This window comes from Lutra lutra, chromosome 4, assembly GCF_902655055.1.
Source record: "Lutra lutra chromosome 4, mLutLut1.2, whole genome shotgun sequence".
Classification (NCBI taxonomy): Eukaryota; Metazoa; Chordata; class Mammalia; order Carnivora; family Mustelidae; genus Lutra; species Lutra lutra.
In genome coordinates, this window is record NC_062281.1 from 159,707,507 (window position 1) to 159,727,901 (window position 20,395).

Sequence of the window (20,395 nt, forward strand, 5' to 3'; positions counted from 1 at the left end):
AAGGCAAAGTTTTGTGTGGGGGACTGATGTTTTGTTTTGTTTTGTTTTGTTTTGTTTTTATTTGACAGAGAGAGATCACAGTAGACAGAGAGGCAGGCAGAGAGAGAGAGGGAAGCAGGCTCCCTGCTGAGCAGAGAGCCCCATGCGGGACTCGATCCCAGGACCCTGAGATCATGACCTGAGCCGAAGGCAGCAGCTTAACCCACTGAGCCACCCAGGCGCCCCGGGACTGATGTTTTGACATGATGTGGAGGAGTTCGTCCTCTCATGAGCAGGGACAGAGAAGCCTGACAAACAACTGTGAGACAGCTGAACCGGCTGAGGTTAGACGAAGCTCTCTCCAATCTTTTAGAAGCATGGGAATCCCAAGGAGCAGATGGATAACGTACAAGGATTATCTGTGTCACTCATTCATCTCTTTATTCCTTCATTTGAAGGGTATTTAATGACTGCTCCCAATGTGCCTTAGGCCCCAGAGAGGCTATTATGAACAGACCCAGACCTGGTACCTTGGATGCTCTGCCCTATATTTGTGGTTAATATCTCTTGTATGGGGGTCCTGCCTCCCCACAGAGTTTGCTGGAGCCTTTATCTGCCTCGTCTCCATCTCACACACCCTTTGCACTAAGCCAATAGTGATCTATTAGAGGCTCGGTGGGGGAGCAGGGTTTTATCAGCTACATTTGCTGCTCAGTCACTGAATCGGGTAAACACAGCAGTGGCTCAGTTCTCACGTGCTTCCCAGTCCCTGGAGCTGAATTAGGCAGACCTGGAGGTGCTGATAAACTTGAGGTCAACAACTCTCTCCCTCAGCCTCCAGACCAGGCTAAAACCTGGGCTTGGTCAATGTGAGGGGGTAGGAAAGAGGAAGAACAGATGTCTGGGAGGCAGGAGACCTGGGTTGGAGCTGGATTCTGCCACTAGCTCGCTGTATGGTTAGCGACCGTTGGAAGGTCCATAGATAGCAACTGGAAAGCCCTCTTTCCCCTTGATCCTCTCAACAACCCATGAGTTAGGTGTGGGGGGAGTCTATTATCCCCATTTTACAGAGGAGGACACTGAAGCTCTGAGAAGTCAAGTGGCTTGCCCGAGGTTACAGAGCTGGTAAGTGGTGGCTCCAGAGTGTGAGGCCAGATCCTCTGGTCCTGGAGGCCTCCTTCTCTCCACTGCAGCAGCCTCTGTGTCGTGTCCCACTGACAGGAGCACCAGAGCTGAGCAGACTCATGAACTGGTGGCCCGAGCCTCCCAGCTCCCTATGCTCCCACGATGACCTGCCGGCTCTTCTGTCCCCAGCACCCCCGGCCCGTGACCAAGGGGAGAGCAAGGAGAGGGACTTGAAGCTGGAATGGTGAGCACTAGGGCTAGTCCTCCCTAATCTCCCACACCAGAGTCTCAGCTGCTGTCTGGTCTGCCTGAGAAGCAAGCTCCTGACAATCTGTCCATCATTCCCCTGGGTGAGCCCCTTCCCAGGCTCCTATGGCCTCCAGGCCTGCTGGGACCCAAGCAAATGGGCCACGTGTAGCTGGGCTCTGACAGGGAAGAGAGGCAGCCTCTTAGAGGCCAACAACAGATGGATCCATGTCTGAGGAACTGGCCAGATCTGCTTCCTGCATTTTGGACAGATTCTCTGAGGCCTTTGTCCCAACCCCAAATTCTTCAAGCTCCTTTCCAAAGCTTTCTGGGTTTCACTGGGTTTATGAGCTGTGATGTCTTGTCAGGCGAGTCTCCCTCCCCCAGCCTTCATCCTCACCTCAGCATGAATCAGGAGCTCATGGCCTCACCTCCGGGGCTGGGCTCCTTGGCTGGACATAGGAGGCCACCACACATCATGCCTGTCACATCCTGTCGGCCCCCAAGCACCTGGAACCAGGAAGAGAGGAGGAAGGGAGTGAGACCCAGGCTGAGAGGGTCGGGTCAGGCTGACGAGGCAAATCCAGTGAGGAGGGTGGCTTTCCAAGCACAGGCTGCCCGGTTGAGCAGGGAGACTGTGGTGCTGGGCTTCTGAACAACAAGACGTTCCCTTACGCCGCTTCTGTGGCAGACCTGTGCTGGGGCCTGGTCACACACAGGGATAGGATATGGTCCTGCTCCCGAAGGGTTTTTCTAGACCGGTGGAGACAACGGTTCAGTAAACAAATAATAAAGAACTGGTGATACTGGCTTTGAGAGGGCCTGAGGGGAGCCCAGGGTAGACAGAAGGCCTAAGGAGAGGCAAATTCTTTTTTTGGAAAGAGCTTGGACCCTGACCTCGGAGTTGAATTCCGGTGGCATCCCGCCATTGTTCACGAACTTCTCAAAGTCCTACTGCCCTATCTGTAACCGGGGTGACGTTATTATCCACCCCACAGCATTGTCCCAAGGACTGGGCAGTAAAGTGCTTCATGGGATGGCTTATGGGGGGGTCTTCTGAAGGAGGCGGTGCTTGGAGGACAAATGGAAGCTGTCTGACTAGTTGGTCAGGAAGCAGGAGGGTGTCTGACCGCTACGGAAGGTCAGCTGAGGACACTTGACAGTATGTAAAGGCAATACATCCCTAGAAGCCATCCCTGGGCCCACTTTCTTTGTGGCGTTGTCCTTGTCTGTCCGCACCTGCTCTGAGGCTGTGAGTTGTTGGAGGGCCCGGGCCCACTTCACTCACTCCGGCATCCACAGCATTTGCTGCTAATGGCACTCAGAATACATACCAGAATAATCCATGAGTGGCTCTGCAAAGCGAAAAACAAGAGAAAAGTGACAGCAGGAGAAGAGCTGGAAGGGAACCAACAAGTTTAGGGCCCCCCCTCCTCCCCCGTGTGTCAGGCACTAGGCTGGTTACTTACGTGTATGGGCAGGTTAGTACCCCCCAAGACTGCCGTGTATATTATTTCTTCATTGACAGATAAGGAGATGGAGGCTCACAGAGGCCCCAAGACTTGCTAGAGATAAGGCAGCTGAAAAGCCACCCCACAAAACTCAAGGTCCCATTCATGGATCTGCCAGGCCCTTTTCAGCATGTTGGGCTCCTTTCAGTTGGCATAAGGAAATTTGGTCAGAGCCTCAAGACCCAGAGAGCAGCCTCTCCCCACCCGTGCTCTACCCTCACCCCAGCTGTGCAAACAGACTCCAGCTGGGACATTCTACGAAGGGCAAGGAGGAGGGTCTGGCAGGTCTGACAGGTCAGGGTGAGCTGGGCTTTCCTGAGAAGATCTCCCAACCCAAGGTGGCCTAGAATACATGCTTCCGCAGGCTTGCTCAGGATGGGGGCCGAGAGCCTGGCCGGCTGCCCCCAGATGCTGTGATCTCAGCTGGCAGGACGACTCTAAAAATCACTCCAGGGCAATAGGACGCCTCCCTGGTCAGCCCTGCATGCCTGGACTCGGTGCAAATTCACAGGTCTTGCAGCAAGCCCCAGGTGTTTGTGACATCAGAGGTCACGTGCCTCCCACCACCACCATCCCCCCACCACTGGGAGCCTTGCAAGGGACAGAAGGCACAGAAACCCCGCTGGCTTGCTCCCCGTGCCTGCCCAGCCCTTTCTCTTTATCCTCTTTGCTCCAGAGTCTTACCTTCCAAGCGCTCGCTTCATCCACCCCTTCTCTCCCTCCAAGGCCCATGCAAGGCTAGAGGTTGTTATCCTAAGGGTCCTGTCACCAGTTCTGCAGAAATCCTTGGAAGAGAGTGGGGGCTAAAGGAAAGACCTCCCTGAAAAGAACACAGCACAGGATGCTCCCTGTCTGGCACCACGGTCAGGGTCAGAGCTTCCCTGCCTGCCATTGCAGAGGACGAGGTCCTGGGGTTGAGTGATTTTGTTTCTGAAGGACCAGATAATCCACATGCAGGAGGACTTGGGGATGAAGATTGATTCATTCACACTAAGACAGACACAGGAGGCACCTATGCCCGCCGGTGACAGGTACACAGGCTTCCCACGCGCACTTGGCTCTCAGGCCCACACAGTCTCGTGCGAGCCACCCAGAGAGCTGGGGTGCACCCTGCCCCAGGGCTGACACCGGCAGAAAGGCAAGCAGAACCTGGTCCCCGGATCCCTGCCATGCCTCCCCGGAGGCTACCTGCAAGCTCGCCCCCTTTCAGATCAGGCCACTAGGAGTCTGGAAAGCAGTGTCTGTAGGAACGAATCTCCCAGCTCAAAAAAGCCACACCCCACCCCTCCCCCAGGGTGAGGTGCCGGGAGGCAGCCAAGCCACAGGGGACCCTGGAACGCAGGAAGATTTTATCAACCCTCCACAGACATTTGATGCTCACCTACAGTGTGCGAGACCCTCGGGATGGGAGATGGGGTGGCAGAGGGACCCCAGAGTCCGGGGTCAGAAAACATGGGCCTTGCCATTTCGTTACTCCCATCATGCTAAATTTCAACTGCAAACATCATTCGCTCACCAAGAGTGTGTCGGCCGTGTTCACAGTTGTTTGATCTCACCCACTTCTCTATATGAGAGATGTGAGAACGGGGATCCAGCAAACACGCCGTCGGTCCGTGGTGCACATGGCGGCCACCACTGGCTCACATGTAGAGCGGATTCAGAGTGGTGCCCATCTCACAGGGTTGCTGGGAGGATGAATTGATCCATGGAAAATTCTTGGAACAGTCCCCCGCACCAAGTAAGCAGTCAGTAGGTCCTTGTCATAAATTCTGTTCACTGGAACAGCAGAACCTCAATTCACATAACTCAAATCTCACCCCCCACACACTGCCATTCTGCTCTTGTTTCTCATTTTGTTGGTTTATATACACCTCCAACAACCAGCCCCTGGGTGTCAGCCGAACAGCGGGATCACTGGGGAATATGAGCAGCTTGAGTCGTGCTCTTCAAAGCCCTGGAAAACGGACCCAATCTCCCTGCCTGTCCTCATCGTCTGCTCCTCCGGCCTCATGCTGAACAATAACTACTTCCCTGAGCTGACCCCCGGTTCTACTCTTTCTAGGCCTTTGTTCAGACTTCAGACTTTCCATCTCTGTTTCTATGGGGTCTGGAGTTCCAAGAGTGGTTGGTATCCAGGGATCCTTCTGCTGATGTAAATCTCAAGATCCATGTGAGATAAGAGAGATCCACTGACTTTCAAGTCAGAGCTATGGCACCAATCCCAGCTCTGCCACTTTGTCTGTGTGGCCTTGAATGAGTTACTTACCCTCCCTGAACCCAAGTGTTCTTACATGAGTAGTGCGTGTAACAACCCTCGCATGCGTTGTATTAAATAAAAGACTATAGAGAGCACGCTTTCCCTTCAAGTTTTCAATTCACACACACACAAACTACATAAAGAGATACAGTTTTCTCAATTTTTAATTTTTTCCATAGCTTTTCATGAACTTGTATGAACACTATCTTAACCATACTGAAATCCAATTTAAGAAGGCATGAATTTAACACCAACCAAGATATTTGATCATTTTGAATTTTGTCTCAAGGTGTCTCATGACATGCTCAGAGCATCTCAGACCCCAAAGGAGTGACACCTGAACCTCGTTGAGAATTCTGCTCGATCTTGTCTTTGGCATGTAGCCACAACCCCGCCCCCCAATCTTTCCCAAGTTGAATCACCACTGCGACGTCACAGCCTGTGTTTTGCGAGCTCCTTGGCAATGGAGACTGGGTCCGATTCACTCCACAGGGTCCAAGGAATCGTTCAATAAATCCTTGAACGGACCATCGTCCATTCCTGCCATCCATCCTTCCAGCCAAGTAATCATCCACTCGTCAAGTGGGTCTTTTAGGACTTGGTTTTATGTAGGGAACTCCCCCTTCAAAGGTGAGAGCCTCTGTCTTCTGTGTCCTCTTTCATTCTTCCCTCTCTTGAGATCCTTCCAGCCAGGTCTGTCGCTCTCATGGGATCCTCTGCCTTCCCGATTTCGATCTCCAGTATAACCTCTTTCATTCCCACCGAAGCAGGGCCTCACACCTTCATGCAGGTGGAAGCTGGGGCTGGCACCTGGGAAGGAATAATGCCCGGCAGTCCACAGCTGGAGGTCTTTAAGGACATCTGGATGGACCATCAGTTGCTCTCTCAGCCTTTCAAGCCCCAGGGTGCCAAATCTGAGCCTAGGCAGATAAGGAAGCTAGATTCTCATGTGCACATTTGGCGTGTGTGTTGCAGGGTGGGGGGAAGGTTGGGGGAGGGCCAGATCTCACTTAGCCCAGAAAGCCCTTCTTATCTACAAGTCCTTTGAAGTGGGGGAGGTCCCAGGGACTGGAGGCCAGAGAGGAGCCTATTCTCCACACCCAAGTCCCCATCATTCCTCCACTGCAGAGGCTGGGCCCTGTCCTGGAGTAATTCTGGGACCTCAGAAGCTCACAAGTCCTTCACTCACTCAGCAAGCACTTCTGAGCTAGTGAGTGCCAGGCCCTGTGCTCACTGCTGAGGAGACTAAGAAGAATCAGACCCTCATGCTTATTTGCAGCTACAAATGCTCTCAAATTGCTCCTCACTCAAGAAGGGATGCTGACATGGAAATAGAGACAGGGCCCGGGAGTGCTTACAATCTTCGGTCCTGCTCTGGAATTTGATGCCTCATTTGATGCCCACACATCCCCTAAAATGTCCAAACAAGCAACAGGGCTTCAAGATGCGTCTCATACACCCCTCGAGATGGTGGAAACCATTCTCCCTTCCTTCTTCCCTTCCCGCACCCCAGCAGCCTGCTAGAACACGGGACACTCCGGTTGGCGGATTATCTCTGAGAGCCTCTCTTGGAGCTGAAACAACGTACCCCAGGTGTTCTGCCCTCTTCCTAACTCTGCCGCCTGAGGCTGCCAGAGCCCCTCAGGCTGCACCTGCCCCCAGGGCAACCCTGAAAAGAACTGGGGACGATGACTGGTTTCCACAAAGCTTTCCTGAAGGCGTTTTGCTGCAGAAAGCCTGCTCTAGCAGCCATGAGCAGGAAGCATGTGCCCAGGAGCCCAGGACCCCAGGAAAACCAGGTGAGACATGACTCACCTGAGTCAGGCAGCAGCCAGCTTGGGACCAACCAGAAGGCCACTGGACAGAGACTCAGTGGGGGGTCCTGCTGAGCTTGGGAGAGAAGCGACTGCCTTAGAGAGCTGGCTTGATGGCACATTCTGGCTAATGAGGGAGCCTTAATCCCTCTCTTCTGGCTAGCATGGGAGATAAGACCAGCAAAACTGAGAAAACAGAGAACAGGAGCAGCTTTGAGGTCCCAGCCCCCAGCCCCGTCCCCGCCCTGGCCAGATGTGCACCTCTTCCTTGTCTCCCCCTCCCTAAACATGTATTCTCAAGTTGCTAGCGTCCCTGCCGTGGTAGCTGGAGGACAAAGGTGGCACCTGGGTCATCTCTGTTCCATCCCAGCCCCGCCCCTCCCCATGCCTAGCTGAGGACCTGCACATGGCAAAGTCCCAGGAAAGGTGCACTGAGTAAAACAGGCCCTGGTTTATGCTGGTTGTAACTGGTGCGGAAACTGTGTGTCTGAGGAATAAGGGTCAGCCAACTTTAGGGTCAGGAGACCCAAGCCTAAGCCCTGGCTCTGCCACTGAATCACTTTGCTCGAGGGTAACCTTGAGCAGGTCTTTTGTTCCTCCGTGGGACTCACTTTTTCCCATCTAGGAGAATCACACAAGACAATTCTGAGGGTTCCTAAGCCATAAAACGCCCCACAAAGGTCCAGGGGCGCCCCCTCCATATTTATTTGGCACATGTTATGTCCCCTATCGGGGACATCTGAGAAGACCACCATCTCCTTTCTCCCAGTTCACCTCCATGCCCCTCACCCCCAACAAGCTATTTCCTGGGAACCAAAGGAAGAATGTGTCCAACTGTAAGCTTGGCCAAATCAAGCCAAGTCACCTTTGCTATTTAAAACCTCTCTCTCTGCAGAAACAGTCTGTTGAAGCTGGGAGGAGAAGCAAATCCCTCCTCATTTAGGAGTCCACTTTGCGGTGGCTCTAAATTCCCGGGGATTAAGAGACCTCCAGCACCAGCTTCCCACTGCCCTTTTCTCTAAATTCTCCCCTGAGGCCACTCGGTTGATTGGAATGTTCAGCCCACCCCTTCGGTGGCCAGGCAGGATAAGCTCTCTCTCTGGGGACATTCTGCTGGCTGTCGTGTTTCCCAGAACTAATCCACGTTGACAATCTCTGGCCCAGGCATTTCTAAGAGGCCTGAGTGGTGCAGTACAGAAGTCCCAGGTCCTCCAGGGATCAGGGGTAGCCGGGGATGAAGGGGGCCAATGCTAGAACCAACAGGATGGACGGTGGGGTCTGGTGTTGTGAGCTCTTGTGTCCCCAGCATATTCAAGCCATGGCAGACCCTCAGGAGAATGTGTCCTGTACCCGCATTGTACAGACAGAAAACCGAGGCCCCCAGAAGGCATGGCACTTACCCAAAGTCACGCCATCTGTTCCTGCAGGGTGGGGGGCGACGCAGATCCAGGTCTCAGTTCTTCATTTATCCTACAATCTTCTGTTTTGTTTTGTTTTTAAACTATCTCCCAAGTTCCAAGGCTCCCACTTGGGATGCTGAGATAAATGTGTATTCCTTTAACAAACATGTATAGAAAACTGGCTACAGGCCAGCCATGGTTCCAAGCACTTTATCAATATGATCTCATTGAATCCTCCCTGGAAGTAGCTTTTATTATCTCCCATTTACAAAGGGGAAGGCTGAAAGTCCAGGAGATGAAGGAACTATTTCCACGGTCACACAGCTAATGGGACAAATCTAGGTTTGAACCCAGGTCTGTCCTGTACTCCTTCCTCCACTTTGGGTTGCTATTTTGGAAGCAAGAGAAGCTAAATCTGGATACAGGATGGTGTCCTCCGACGGGGATGTGGGACACAGGCCAGAGGTCAGACAGGCAAGCTCTGAGGGCCTCAGGGAGCCAGCCCAAAAACAGGCCTCCCCAGCCGCCTCCCCCCTGCCCAGTGTGGCCCTGACACCCACCTCCAGGGAACTCTGGCTGCTTTGTCTTCAACCTGAATTGTGCACCCCGCCCCCCTGCCCCCAGGTCATGGTTCGTGGCAGAAGCCCAGCCATCACCTGCACGGGCCCCTGCCAGTCAGGTGTGAGCCTCAGCTGTTCAGTCGGGGCTGCTGCTGTTGGGGTAGGGACTCCTGAGGATGGAAGAATGGAAGGCCTTGCCAGCCCCAGAGGTAACACGCACCAGCTGCTGCCGCAGCCCCCCGCCGGTTCTGCAAGATCACGCCAAGGGCAGCCTGCAGGTCATACGTCTAGACAGTCAGACTGAGAACGGGGCTCGGCATCTTGGTAGAAGTTTCCTGAATTCCTTCCACCTTCGGGAGTGGAAACTGAGCTAACCAGGAATTGGTTCTAATTATAGGGAAATAAGGAGAATTGAACAAGAGCTCCTCAAGGTTGAAGTCTTCTGGAGGGTTTCTCCAGCAGTCTCCCTTTGTTCATCTGTCCAGCGAGAAACCCTAGAGCACGGCGTCTGGGCCAGCTCCTGGTGGGAACTGGGCACAGACAGGGTTAGACAGGGGCCCTGCCCAGCAGAAGTGCCCATCTAGTGCAGCAGTAGTCAGGGAGCCAAGGAGCCCAGCCCACGACGGTACGGATGCCATCAACAAGGAAGCTGGGGGGTGGAGGACGGCTGAGGTGCACAGGTGCACAGCCTGGAGGTCAGCACATGCTCCTGAGCAGAGTGGAGGTGGAGGTCTCCTTCCCCCACCTTCTTCCCACACTGCAGGGCTCAGCTGAAACTCTACCTCTTCCTCCTGACTTCTTCAGGACACGCTGATGGTCGCTCACCGCTTATTCCTTCAACGGACATTGACCAAGAAGAGACCGGTGAGTGTACTCGTGGAGTTAACGGCTGCTCCCTTCTGCCACGAATCTTGGCACACATGTCCCCCAGCACACCATCTTAAGGGGCCTGTGCGTGTGTGGGTTTTCTTGCTCTTAAGCATTTCTTAAGTCTCTTCAAGCAGTAGTCAAGTATGATTGGGAACCTAGTCTCTGGAATCCAGCATTCACATTTGAATCTGGAATCTGTCCCTGTGTAATCTTAAGCAAGCTGCTTAGCTTCTTAGAGTGTCAGTTCCATTTGTCAAATTGGTACAACGATAGTTACTTGAGAAGGCTGTGTGGGTTAAATAAAGCAATCCATGTTAATTGCTTAGCCTAGCGCCTGGCTTCTTCGTGTTGTTATGAACAAGGACAGTCTCTACTGCTAATCCCAATGGCCCGCAGCGTGTCAGACGGTCCCTGCACGGAGTATTTTATAAATGTCTGGTACTTGATTACCCTTTGGCAGGAAGTGGGGGATAGATATGTGTGGTCTTTTTTAAAAAACATTTTCCTGTGGTGGTAAGATATACATAACCCAAAATTCGCTATCTTAACCATTTTTAAGGGCACATTAAAAGTAGCATTAAGCACATTCACGCTGTTGCACAACCATCCCCACTATCCATCTCCAGAATGTTCTCATCTTCCCAAACAGAAACTCTGGATCCGCTAAACAGTACCTCCTCTCTTTCTTTTCCCCCCAGCATGTGGTGACTGCAGTTCTAGTTTAGGTCTTTATAAATTTGCCTGGTCTAGGGACCTCGCAGAGGTGCAATCACACACAATTTGTCCTTTTGTGTCTGACTTACTCCACTTAGTGTTTTCGGTTCATCGTGTGGTAGGACATGTCAGAATCACATTCCTTTTTAGGGCTGAATAACATCCCATTGTCTAAACAGATCACATTTCCTTAATCCATCCTGCTGTTGATGGTTGCGTTGTTGTCTCTACTATGGCAATAGGGAGCCATGGAAGGCGATAGTGCATCTAAGAGTTGCTCAGTGTATGTTTATTCACTCCTGTGAGTAATGCTGCAATGAGCATTGGAGTACAGGTGTTCGAGTCCCTGCTTTCAGTTCTTTTGAGGGTATTCTGACAGGCGGACCTGATGAATCATAGAGAAGTTCTAATTTGGTTTTCTTGAGGAACCGCCATGCTGTTTTCCCCAGCGACAGCACCATTTTACATTCCCACCAGCCAGGTCATATGGCCTTAAAGTAGGAGTTGAGAGGGTGTGATGGACTCCCAGGATAGCTGGCACCCTCCCAGGGAGACTTATCCCAATGCAAGAGAAACTGAGTAGTGACAAAAGGGAGTGAGCCCAGAGGGAGTGCTGAGGGCCAGAGGACTAAAGCACACCAAGGAGAAAGGGTGTAAGAGCCCAGAGCTTGGGGCCCTGCAAGAAAGCCCAGAGCTGGGGAGGCTGCTGTGTGTGTTCACCGTGCAGCCTGGGGGCAGAGCGGGCAGCCCCAGAGTCAGCATGAAGTCCACTTGGGGAGACTAGATCCGTCTCGAAGTCAGGAAGACTTTCAGAGAGCCTGAGCTTTCCAGCAATGTGAGTGGGGAGCTCTGTGCCTTGGGAGGTGTGCAAGGAGCCACTGGTGTCATTTTGAACGGAATGCTAAAGGGCTTTGGAGCTTGGACCAGACAGCCAGGGTGATCCAGAAGAGCGGTGTGTTTTGAAACTCTGTCATTCAAGGATGCTGTGTTCTTTGAATCCAGTGGCTGGATTCCACTGAGCCCATTTGGAGGCAAAGACTCTATAACTTGCTATTCTCACACATCCGGACAATTTCTGCCAGCTTCTCTGAGAAACTCTATTGGCACAAACATCGCTCTGCCCCAGCAGGGGTGAGCTTCATTTCCATTTGCCATGATATCATGTGACACCGGACGTTCCTGTGGCTCCTGTCTACCTTTCCTATTGCAAGTTATACTGTGTGCGTGCAGAGGAAGGCTGCAGGGATTGGAATGGGAAATAGTGCAAAGGCGAGTGAGGAAAAGGGGTCCCTTGTCTGGCCTGCAAGGGCCTCCAGAGTCAGCTCCTCTCCCCCGCTCTAGGCATTCTCTCTCTTGCATGCTTCTCTCTTTCCAACCACTCAACTTATGCTCCTGGCTGGGCCTACCTCCTGGGATGCCAACTATCTTTCTCTCCACCTACACAAACCCTACCATCTTTTTATGGCTCATCCAGGTTTCCCTTCCCATAAGGAGTTCACAAAGATCTCCTTCTCCCATAGGCTTTGCATGCTGGGGTAGTCGTTCATAGATGTTTATCACTGAAATCCCACTCGAAGCCTGGACTGTTCTCTAGACTGGGGACATGTCCATAAAAAGTGGTGACATCTTTGCTATCATTGAGCTTATATTGCAGCCGGAGACATGGAAACAAATACATAAAATCATTTGATACAGTCATGATTGCTGCAGACACAATGAAACTGGGAGTCTTCTTTAGATAGAACAGTCAAGGAAGACCTCTCCAAGAAGAGATATTTGAGACACAACCTGAATTCTGAGGATCTGGTGGGGTGGGGAGCCCCCTGGGACACACAAAGGCAGCAATCCCTGAATAAGCTTGGTCCTTTCAAGGAAAAAGACGGGGGCCACTGTGGCTGGAACATGAAGAATGAAGCAGAACGGATAATGTGACAATAGAGAGAGAGGCAGGGGAGATGTTATAAGCCATGGTAAATTTTGCAATGAGAAGCCATCTGAAGGTTTTAAGCACAGAAGTGGTCTGATCTGATTTATGACATACAGAAGAACATCACCCTGGCTGCTGCATACAGAACACTTCATAGGAGGAAGAGAGCCGAAGCAGGGAAGCCTGCTAGAGCAAACCAGGCAAGAGATGGCTCGGACCAGTGCAGTAGCAGTGCAGATGGTGAGGAGTCAGCTTGGAGATCTATTTTGCAGGTACACCTTCCTGGGGATTGGGAGAAGGAAGACCTGGCAGAGAAGGTGACACTTCCCTGGGTGGTTGGGTTATAGAGAAGGATGAGGAGTCTTCCAGAGAAAGAGAAAAGAACATTCTAGAAAGGTTTTTTTTTTTTGCTTGTTTGTTTTTTGTTTTGTTTTGTTTTAAGATTCAGAGGCAAAAAAGTAGATGGTGCTTTCGGCACAATGGCCACGATTGGCATAGACTGATGAGTTTGCAGACATAACAAGTGAGAAGTAGGTCAGAGAGCACAGAGGAGCATTATGGGAAGGGCTTTGTCTCTATTATGGCAATAGGGAGACTCTGAAGGTGCTAGCACATCTAAGAGTTGCTCAGTGTATGTTTATAGAAGGACCACCCATAGCAGCCCCAGGATTATCAAAGTGTGGAAAATACTTTTATGGGTATTTCATGGGACCCTGTAGAAACAGCCTGATGTGTAACAACTGGAGATTCTCCTCTCCCCATGTCATAGGAAACTTGCTGCCCAGGTTGAACTCTGATCTGGAACGCAGTTGGCATATGAACTCTTTGGGCATCCAGCTCCCTGGGGGACAGCATCTGGCCAGGGATCCCAACCAGACTTCACTGTCTTTATATACCTCACCAGGCCATGCCCAGCCTTATCCACAGATAGAACAAGCTCGGTCCCGTGTACCTGTTGCATTTCTACCAGCCAATACAAATGAAGCTTCTGGACACTATTCTTCATGGCCATTTATCACTCACTTTGGCAAGATTTTTGAGAGATACTGGTAAGTTCGCTCTTGCCATGGCTCAGTCTCCAAGAAGCTGTTTGACTCTAGGCAAACACTTTGCTCTGGGCCTTAGTTTCCCCATCTGGAAAGTGAGAAGATTAGACTTAGTAACCAAAGGTGTTTGCCAGCTCTGGAACCCTCTGACCAGTTTACTTGGTTCCTTTTCTGCTCAGAACCCATCTGTGTGTCTGCTCGTCATGCAAGGGAACAGTGTTTGGATGGAGCCAGGCCCATGACCATTCTTGGACCCCAGGGCCAAGAGGCCCAGCTGGATTCCCCTGAAGGGAAAGGCAGAATCCTGTGAGGGTCTGGTGTGCCCTGTGCTTTCTGGAAAAGCTTGCAAGCCTGAATTTCCAGCCCACATGCTGGAGCAAGCCATCCTCCCTTTGAAACCTAGGAAAGTTGCAGGCGCAGCCATTCACCTGTCACATGGTTTTCATAATTTCCCTGGCACCTTGGCGCGTCATTGAAGTGGCTTTTGGGGGGCAGCAGGGCAAGCTCCAGGTCTGATGAGGACGTGCGGACTGCAACTCATTTGGAGGAAGAAAATTGGAGCCGAGATCTTACAGAGCACGCCCCTGCGAGAGTCCAGCCACAGGGGTGCGCTCATGAATATTCGGGGTCCTGCTGAAATCTAGCTAGCTGGGTCGCAGTGCAGTGCGGGTTAAACAGATGACACCTGGGAGAGTCAAGTCAGCCAGGACCCGTGAGCCCAGCCCAGAGTAGCATGAGGAAGGGCGAGGAAGAGTGGAGTTGGAAGATGCAGAGCTCAGGACAGGTGTGGGGGACGCCATGCTCATGACATGTCTGTACAATCTCAAAAATTATATGTCACCCCTTCTCTCGACAGAGATTACTATGTGTGCTGTGCTGGCTGCTAAGGGCCGAGTGTGGGACTCGGAACCAGTCCTTTCCTTCCAGGAAACACGGATGCTCGGAAGAGGAGTGTTGTAGTTCCTGCTGAGGACGCTCAAGGGGAGGTAAGCATGGTCTCAGGAGATGACCAGGGAGGCTGTCTGGAGGTGGGGATGAGCCACACTAGGAAATCCACTAAGAGAAATCCACAGCTCTGTGGCACCAGTGGAAAGAGCTTGGACTTCGGACCAGAGGGGCTTGGTTTCAAGCTGACTCTCTGAGCTTCTGTGTTCTCATGAGTAAAATGAGAAATAAAATTCTAGCTTTAGGGATCTTATAGAGTTGGAGTGAGCTGGTTAAATGAAATGAGCCTGGTTCGAAATAGGGTCTCTGGACATGGTTGATCGTGGGGCCGCCGGCAGAGGTGATGAAGAGTTTGGGGGCAGAATATCTGCTGGGCTGCTTCCTCCTCAGCCTGGACTGGGCTTGTCCCTGCCCATCCCCGAGGCCAGGGTTGCGTAGGTGGGGTGTGGCCCGGCACCCTAGGTCCTGGGGGCCGGTTTGACCTGAGCTTCCTGAGGGCCTTGCTACAGCAGGCTTCTGTGAGCCCGGTGAATTTCCACAAGCCAAGAGAGCCCCCACTCTGAGGCTCATACCTCGGGAACTTGAGATGTTGGCCAAGTTCAAGCCGTGGGAGGGGAAGGCAAGTGCTGCGTCGGCTAGATTTGGTGGGGAAATGGGCCTCGAGGGTGGAAAAGGAAAATAAAGGAGTCCTGCTGTAGCTTGCTTGCAGAGAGGTAGTTCTCAAAGCCTCCCCCACAACCTCCTCCCTTGCCCCAGGCCTTTGCTGGAGAACTCGTTTCAGAATCTAGCAAAGACCCTCTTCCTCCAGGAAGCCTGCTTAGATGGTCTGGTCACTTATGACCTCTCATGCCTCCAACCCTGTGTGTTTGAGTGTGGCTTCACGCTCATATTCAGCACACTCAGATTGTAAGCTTGCAACAGGAAAACCAATAGGGACAGAAGAAAATACACATTTACTGAGCCCCTACTGTGTACCTCACTCAGGGTGGAGCCCCTCTCCTATATCACCTCACTTAAGCCTTTTAAGAGCGCCCAGAGGAAGGACAACTTTCTCTATTTTACAGATGAAGAGACAAAGGCTCCAAGGGGTATGAGCTCCAGAATTGAAGCCCAGGTCTGCTGGAATCTGAAGCTCAGCCAGCTCCTTTGTATCGAAGCCAGATCCTCTTAGGAAAAAGTATACATTCTGTGGTGAAATTAGTTTGGGAAATGCTGCTTGTTAAGCATCCCTCCCGAATCTCCACAGCAGCATATTCAAGGCTCTGAGAAGTTCTGCAGAAAACTTACTTTGTTTAGCTCAGCACTCCCTGAATCACATTATAACTACTAACAGCTTCCACAGCCCCTGGGCACACACTCTGGGGTACCCTATCTATAAGGCAAAGATGGCTAAAGTGGGAGTGCTCAGAAACAAGCTCTCTGAGGAACTTTAGGCGGGCTGTGAAGGCTGAAGAGGACATGAATGAGGGGAGGTTAGAGGAAGGGCGCAGGAAGTTGGAGGGAGCCCCAGGAGGGGTCTGGACAGGGTGGCAACCGCCCCAGCTGAGACCCAGCATCCTAAGGACCTGAACTGTACTTTGACCACAGAAGTCTGTCTATAAAGCCACCAAGCACGGTGACTCGAGTCACACTACGGGGCACTGCAGGCAGGAGGCCGTAGCTGAAGGAGTCTGTCTCAGTTGCCTGAGGAAACGCAAAACACAGCATGACATTAAAGTCGTTAGACTTCAGTTGGAAGACTCTTTAGAAGATTCTGACCAGTTCCCCACAAGCCACAGGCATATCCCAGTGCCATGCTTTGCTCACGTTCCCTCGTTCCCTCACTGAAGTGTCCTCCCTTCTGCACAGCTCCATCTCAACATCCACCACACAGCACATCCGTCAGGACTTGGAGGACTCCACACTGTCTGCTCTTTCTAGAAGTGGGGAGTCCCGCTCCATTTCCCCTCCCAAAGGAACCCACCTGGAGGGCGTTACGCTGTCAGGCCACCACAGTGTGACAAACGCTGTTGTGTCCCAGCGTTGACAGCCCAGATGGGAGACTTCTGGAAACTGTCAGATGAAGCAGGTGAAGGAAAGGGGTGATGGCACATTTATAGCCGGGAGTGTAATCAAAATCTTCGAGTAACATCTCACACTTGTTGTCTGAAGCGATGTCTCTTGAAATGGGACCCCAAACCAACAACAACACCGCCACCCGGGAATGAGTTTTCTTGTGGGCAACCCCTCCCAGAACAACTGAGTCAGAAACCTGGGGTGGAGCCCCCTAGAGAGGGTTAATAGGCCCTCCTGGTGATTCTGAAGCATGCTCAAGTTCGACAACCACTGCCCTGCAATCATTCCCGTTCCAGTAACTGCTCCTCAGGAGGAACAATGTTCTCCCCATCACAGAAGGTGGCCCAGAGAGGACACTTGCTCCATCCTAAGACACAGAAGTGATGGGCTGCAGAGCTGGGGCCGTCCGAGCTTCCCCACAGTGGGGCAGAGAGCTGTGTGCCCACCATCCTGAGTGAGCTGTTCATTTGCCTTGGCCCCAGAGAAAGCCTTAATTGGCTCATTAATAGCTGTGATTAGAGAGAATGGGGAAGCCTTTATCTTTGAAGTCCCCGGGCTCTGCTAGAAGCCCTTGTGCGGAGCTTGCTGTGGCTAATTAAAGCTGAGCTGTGTTTCCTGTCAAGGGCCCAGAGTGTTAATGGCTTCAAGCGAGAAAAATTAAGCTTCCATTTCCATTCAGGGGTAATGGATAGAAGCAGCCGAATGGAGATGAGAAGAGGCCTTTTAGAGGGGTAGGGCCCCCGGGCTGGAGGCAAAGCTCTAGATCTCTTCTGCAGTATGTGACCAAAGAGATCTGGCTGGCTTTGGGGGGTTTGGGGGGTGGTCTCAGATTCCCACGGAGGCAAGCCTCGGCCTGGCATCATTCTTAGTGTTTTCTGATGTTTGACCATTTCAGCTTCTTGGCCTCTGATTGCACCTGCTCAGGTGTGGGGATTGAAAGAGGTGAGGTGACAGTCCTTGTTGGTCTCAGGATGGGTGGTGAAGGTTCTGGTCCCCTAAGTCATCTTCACTGCAGGTTCCTAGTGCTCTCACTACTACTACTAATTTCTCCGTCCCCTACCCTCCGAGCCCTCAGTCGGTGACAAATACAAGGGTAAGTGGTTTTCATGATTGTGCAGAATGCTCTCAATGGTTTAACAGAAAATGCTTGAGACGTGGGGTACGTTAGTTTTGACTTGCACAAGGGAACCTGTGTCTGAGCAAAGGATCAGACCCGGCTGCAACCAAATCAAAATCCCTTGTTTTTCACCATGGATATAATCAAACCTTCCTGACCCTTGAACTTCCTTTCTCAGCCAGGTCATTTCAAGCCAAAAGTGCTGTCACCACCCTGACCATCCACTTGGTGAGGGGACCCAGGAACTTAGATCTTTTCTTATCTTTCTCTTTGCTGCCGTCCTGCCATTATATTTCAGGGGAGGTGACTGAGGCTACGTCTTTCCTGAGGGCACACTGTGGTGGGATTAGAGGGTCAAGGTAGACCCCAGCTGTGTGGGTGTCAGCGCAGAGATGATATCTCTGAACCAGACATCAAGACACGTGGTCTGGAAAAGGACATGTTCTCATTTGATCCGTCTCTGTCTCTGAAAAGTTTGATCAGAGCAGTCAAACCATAGAAAGTTTGTGAGTACATGTAGCCTTGAGTGAGAAGACTATTATATAAACATGATCATAAAGGTCAGCCCTAAACTGATCATTTCACTTCAGATAAGACCCAGATACTTGAAATAAGGGCTCTCCCAGGACCTGGAAGATAAACTTGGTTCCACAGGAGCCCAGCTTTGTATTTCCAAGGAGTCAAAGGCTTTCCCTTCTTCAGGGCCTAAGTGAATGTCCCCTCTTCCTGGGAACAGCCCCCACTCTACCCTGTTCTACCACCCCCTCGAATCCCTGCCACTCTCTCTGTAACAGTCAACTTCAAAGCTAAACGTGTGCCCATGCTCACCCCTCACCAGTTTGAAGGTCTCGAGAGCAGTCTGGGGTATTCCTGCTTGCCCAGGGCCCAGGCTGAGTGAACAGTCAATGAATGAATGAATGGCCATTCTGAGGGAGGGGGAATGTTCTGTTTCTTTGGCTAGAATTCATCTCATCCCAGGGCTTGTACCTTTCTCAAGCCCTTCAGCACAACATTGATTACTGTCGCCATTCTGTTCCTCCTCCTGGAGGTGGTGAGCAGGTCCAGGGCAGGGACAAGGTCTGACTTGCCTCTTTATCCCCCACTCTGCACCCAGGAAACAGCGCCCAAGAGACCTAAGGAAGGGTTTACTGAAAGAAGAAGGATCAAGAGAACAAAAACTTGCATCCAGCCGAATTGCCTCAGAAATGGTCTTTGTCTGGCAGTGAAAGGATTAACCCATATGGGTGAGCCTTCTCTTTCCAACCCAGGCTCCCTCCCCAGGCTGAGCTAACCAGGCTGGGCCTAGAAGGTAGGCCTGGGGTTTGGCCAACCTGGAAGCCCTGGCAGGATGGAAGGGGTAGGACCAAGGGACCACAGTCACCTACAACTCCTTCACACAGAAAGAGGGGGGAGTGTCCCCAGCTTCCTGACCTGCTCAGCAGCTCCCCACTCACCTAGGTATGCTAGGTTCCTCAAGGTCAGGGTAGAGAGGAAAAAACATAGAAAAACCCTGGCTCCTTCGAGGACAATCATGCCCACCTCCACGTGTCCCACTGGCCCCTCCACTGTGTGAAATGAGGCAGTAATAACGATGCCACTTCCGGGGTGCAGTTGAGATCTGGAACACATTGGCCAATGAGATGGGCAGCACAAATGGTGAGGAGACGCCGTTTGGTGGCCCTTACCCACAATGGCTCCCAGAAAGCCTGAAAGTATTGCTGTGGGTAGGGAGGAGAACAGACCAAATCGTGCTCTCCTCCTTCCTCACCCGGCTTTCTTCCTCTTCTTGCAGCCAATGGAAGCACCCAGTGCTCCAAAGAGAGAGGGCTCTACCCTGGGCAGGGTGCTGCCAGACTTCCTCCCTGAGCCATCCTCCCCCACACCATGCTGCCGGCCGGTGGACCCAGGACCAGGCAGCACGTCAGCCATCTCCACAGCCAACATTCAGAGGAGGGACCAACCCTGTGGGAAAGGTGGGGACATGGAGACCAGGGAGAAGCAAAAAAGCCATGTGCCCCAGTTGGTCTCAAATGTCAAGGCTGCTCAAGATTTGAAACTCAGGACTTTCCTCCATTCTGCCTTCCCCAAACCACAGACCTCCCTTCCTGCTCCCTCTCTGCACTTGCTCCGCTTCCTACCCTACCCACCCCCCAGGTGCTATTCAGTGACAGTCTGCTCAGTCACATGCCCACCTCCTCCACACATCCTCAAACTGGGACAGCTAATTCTGTGATAGTTGGAATCAGGATGCTAGCATGGATTACAGTCTGCCACCTGTTGGAAAGAATCACATGAGTGGGGTCTCCCCCTCTAGACTGAGATCCTTGGGGCCACAAAACCTATATTCTATTCATCTCCATGCTCCTCTACACTACCCAGCCATACAGCCTTGCTCTAAGCCCTGTGCCAAAGAGGAACATAGAGAAGATGATTCTACTCAAGGTCCTTTCCCCGGGCCCGTTTCTTCACAAGATGGTGGGACTAAATCAAAGGTTTAAAAAGGCTAGGGGATAAGCCCTACACAACCTGCATTTCCTGACTGCCTCTCTGACCTCACCTCCTATATTTCAACAACACTGGCCTTATTCTCCCTTTAAGACGTCAGTCAGCCCTGCCGCAGGACCTTTGCACCTGCTATTTTTACTTCCTGGAATGGTCTTCTCCCAGGCTTCCCCAGGGCTCTCTCCTCCACTCCCTCAGGTCTTCCATTCCCTGACCATGCTGTTGCAAATTGTGCCATCCCCCTCCGTCAGAATTCTGTCTCCCAATTCTGCTCTATTTTTCTCTGACGCATGTATTGGCATCTTACATTTTCGAGCAATCTTAGGC

General features: G+C 51.9%; 1 long non-coding RNA gene across 2 annotated transcripts; it reads left to right on the forward strand.

The window, feature by feature from the left end:
• The first annotated feature begins 5,597 nt into the window (after positions 1–5,597).
• Positions 5,598–19,755, forward strand: LOC125096729 (uncharacterized). 2 transcript variants are annotated; one of them, XR_007126364.1, is made up of 6 exons: positions 5,598–5,748; positions 6,632–6,917; positions 9,697–9,756; positions 12,520–12,643; positions 14,306–14,435; positions 19,359–19,755. It is a non-coding gene; the product is annotated as an uncharacterized LOC125096729 (long non-coding RNA). The 2 variants fall into 2 exon arrangements; XR_007126365.1 differs by lacking the exon at positions 12,520–12,643.
• Positions 19,756–20,395: the final 640 nt, after the last annotated feature.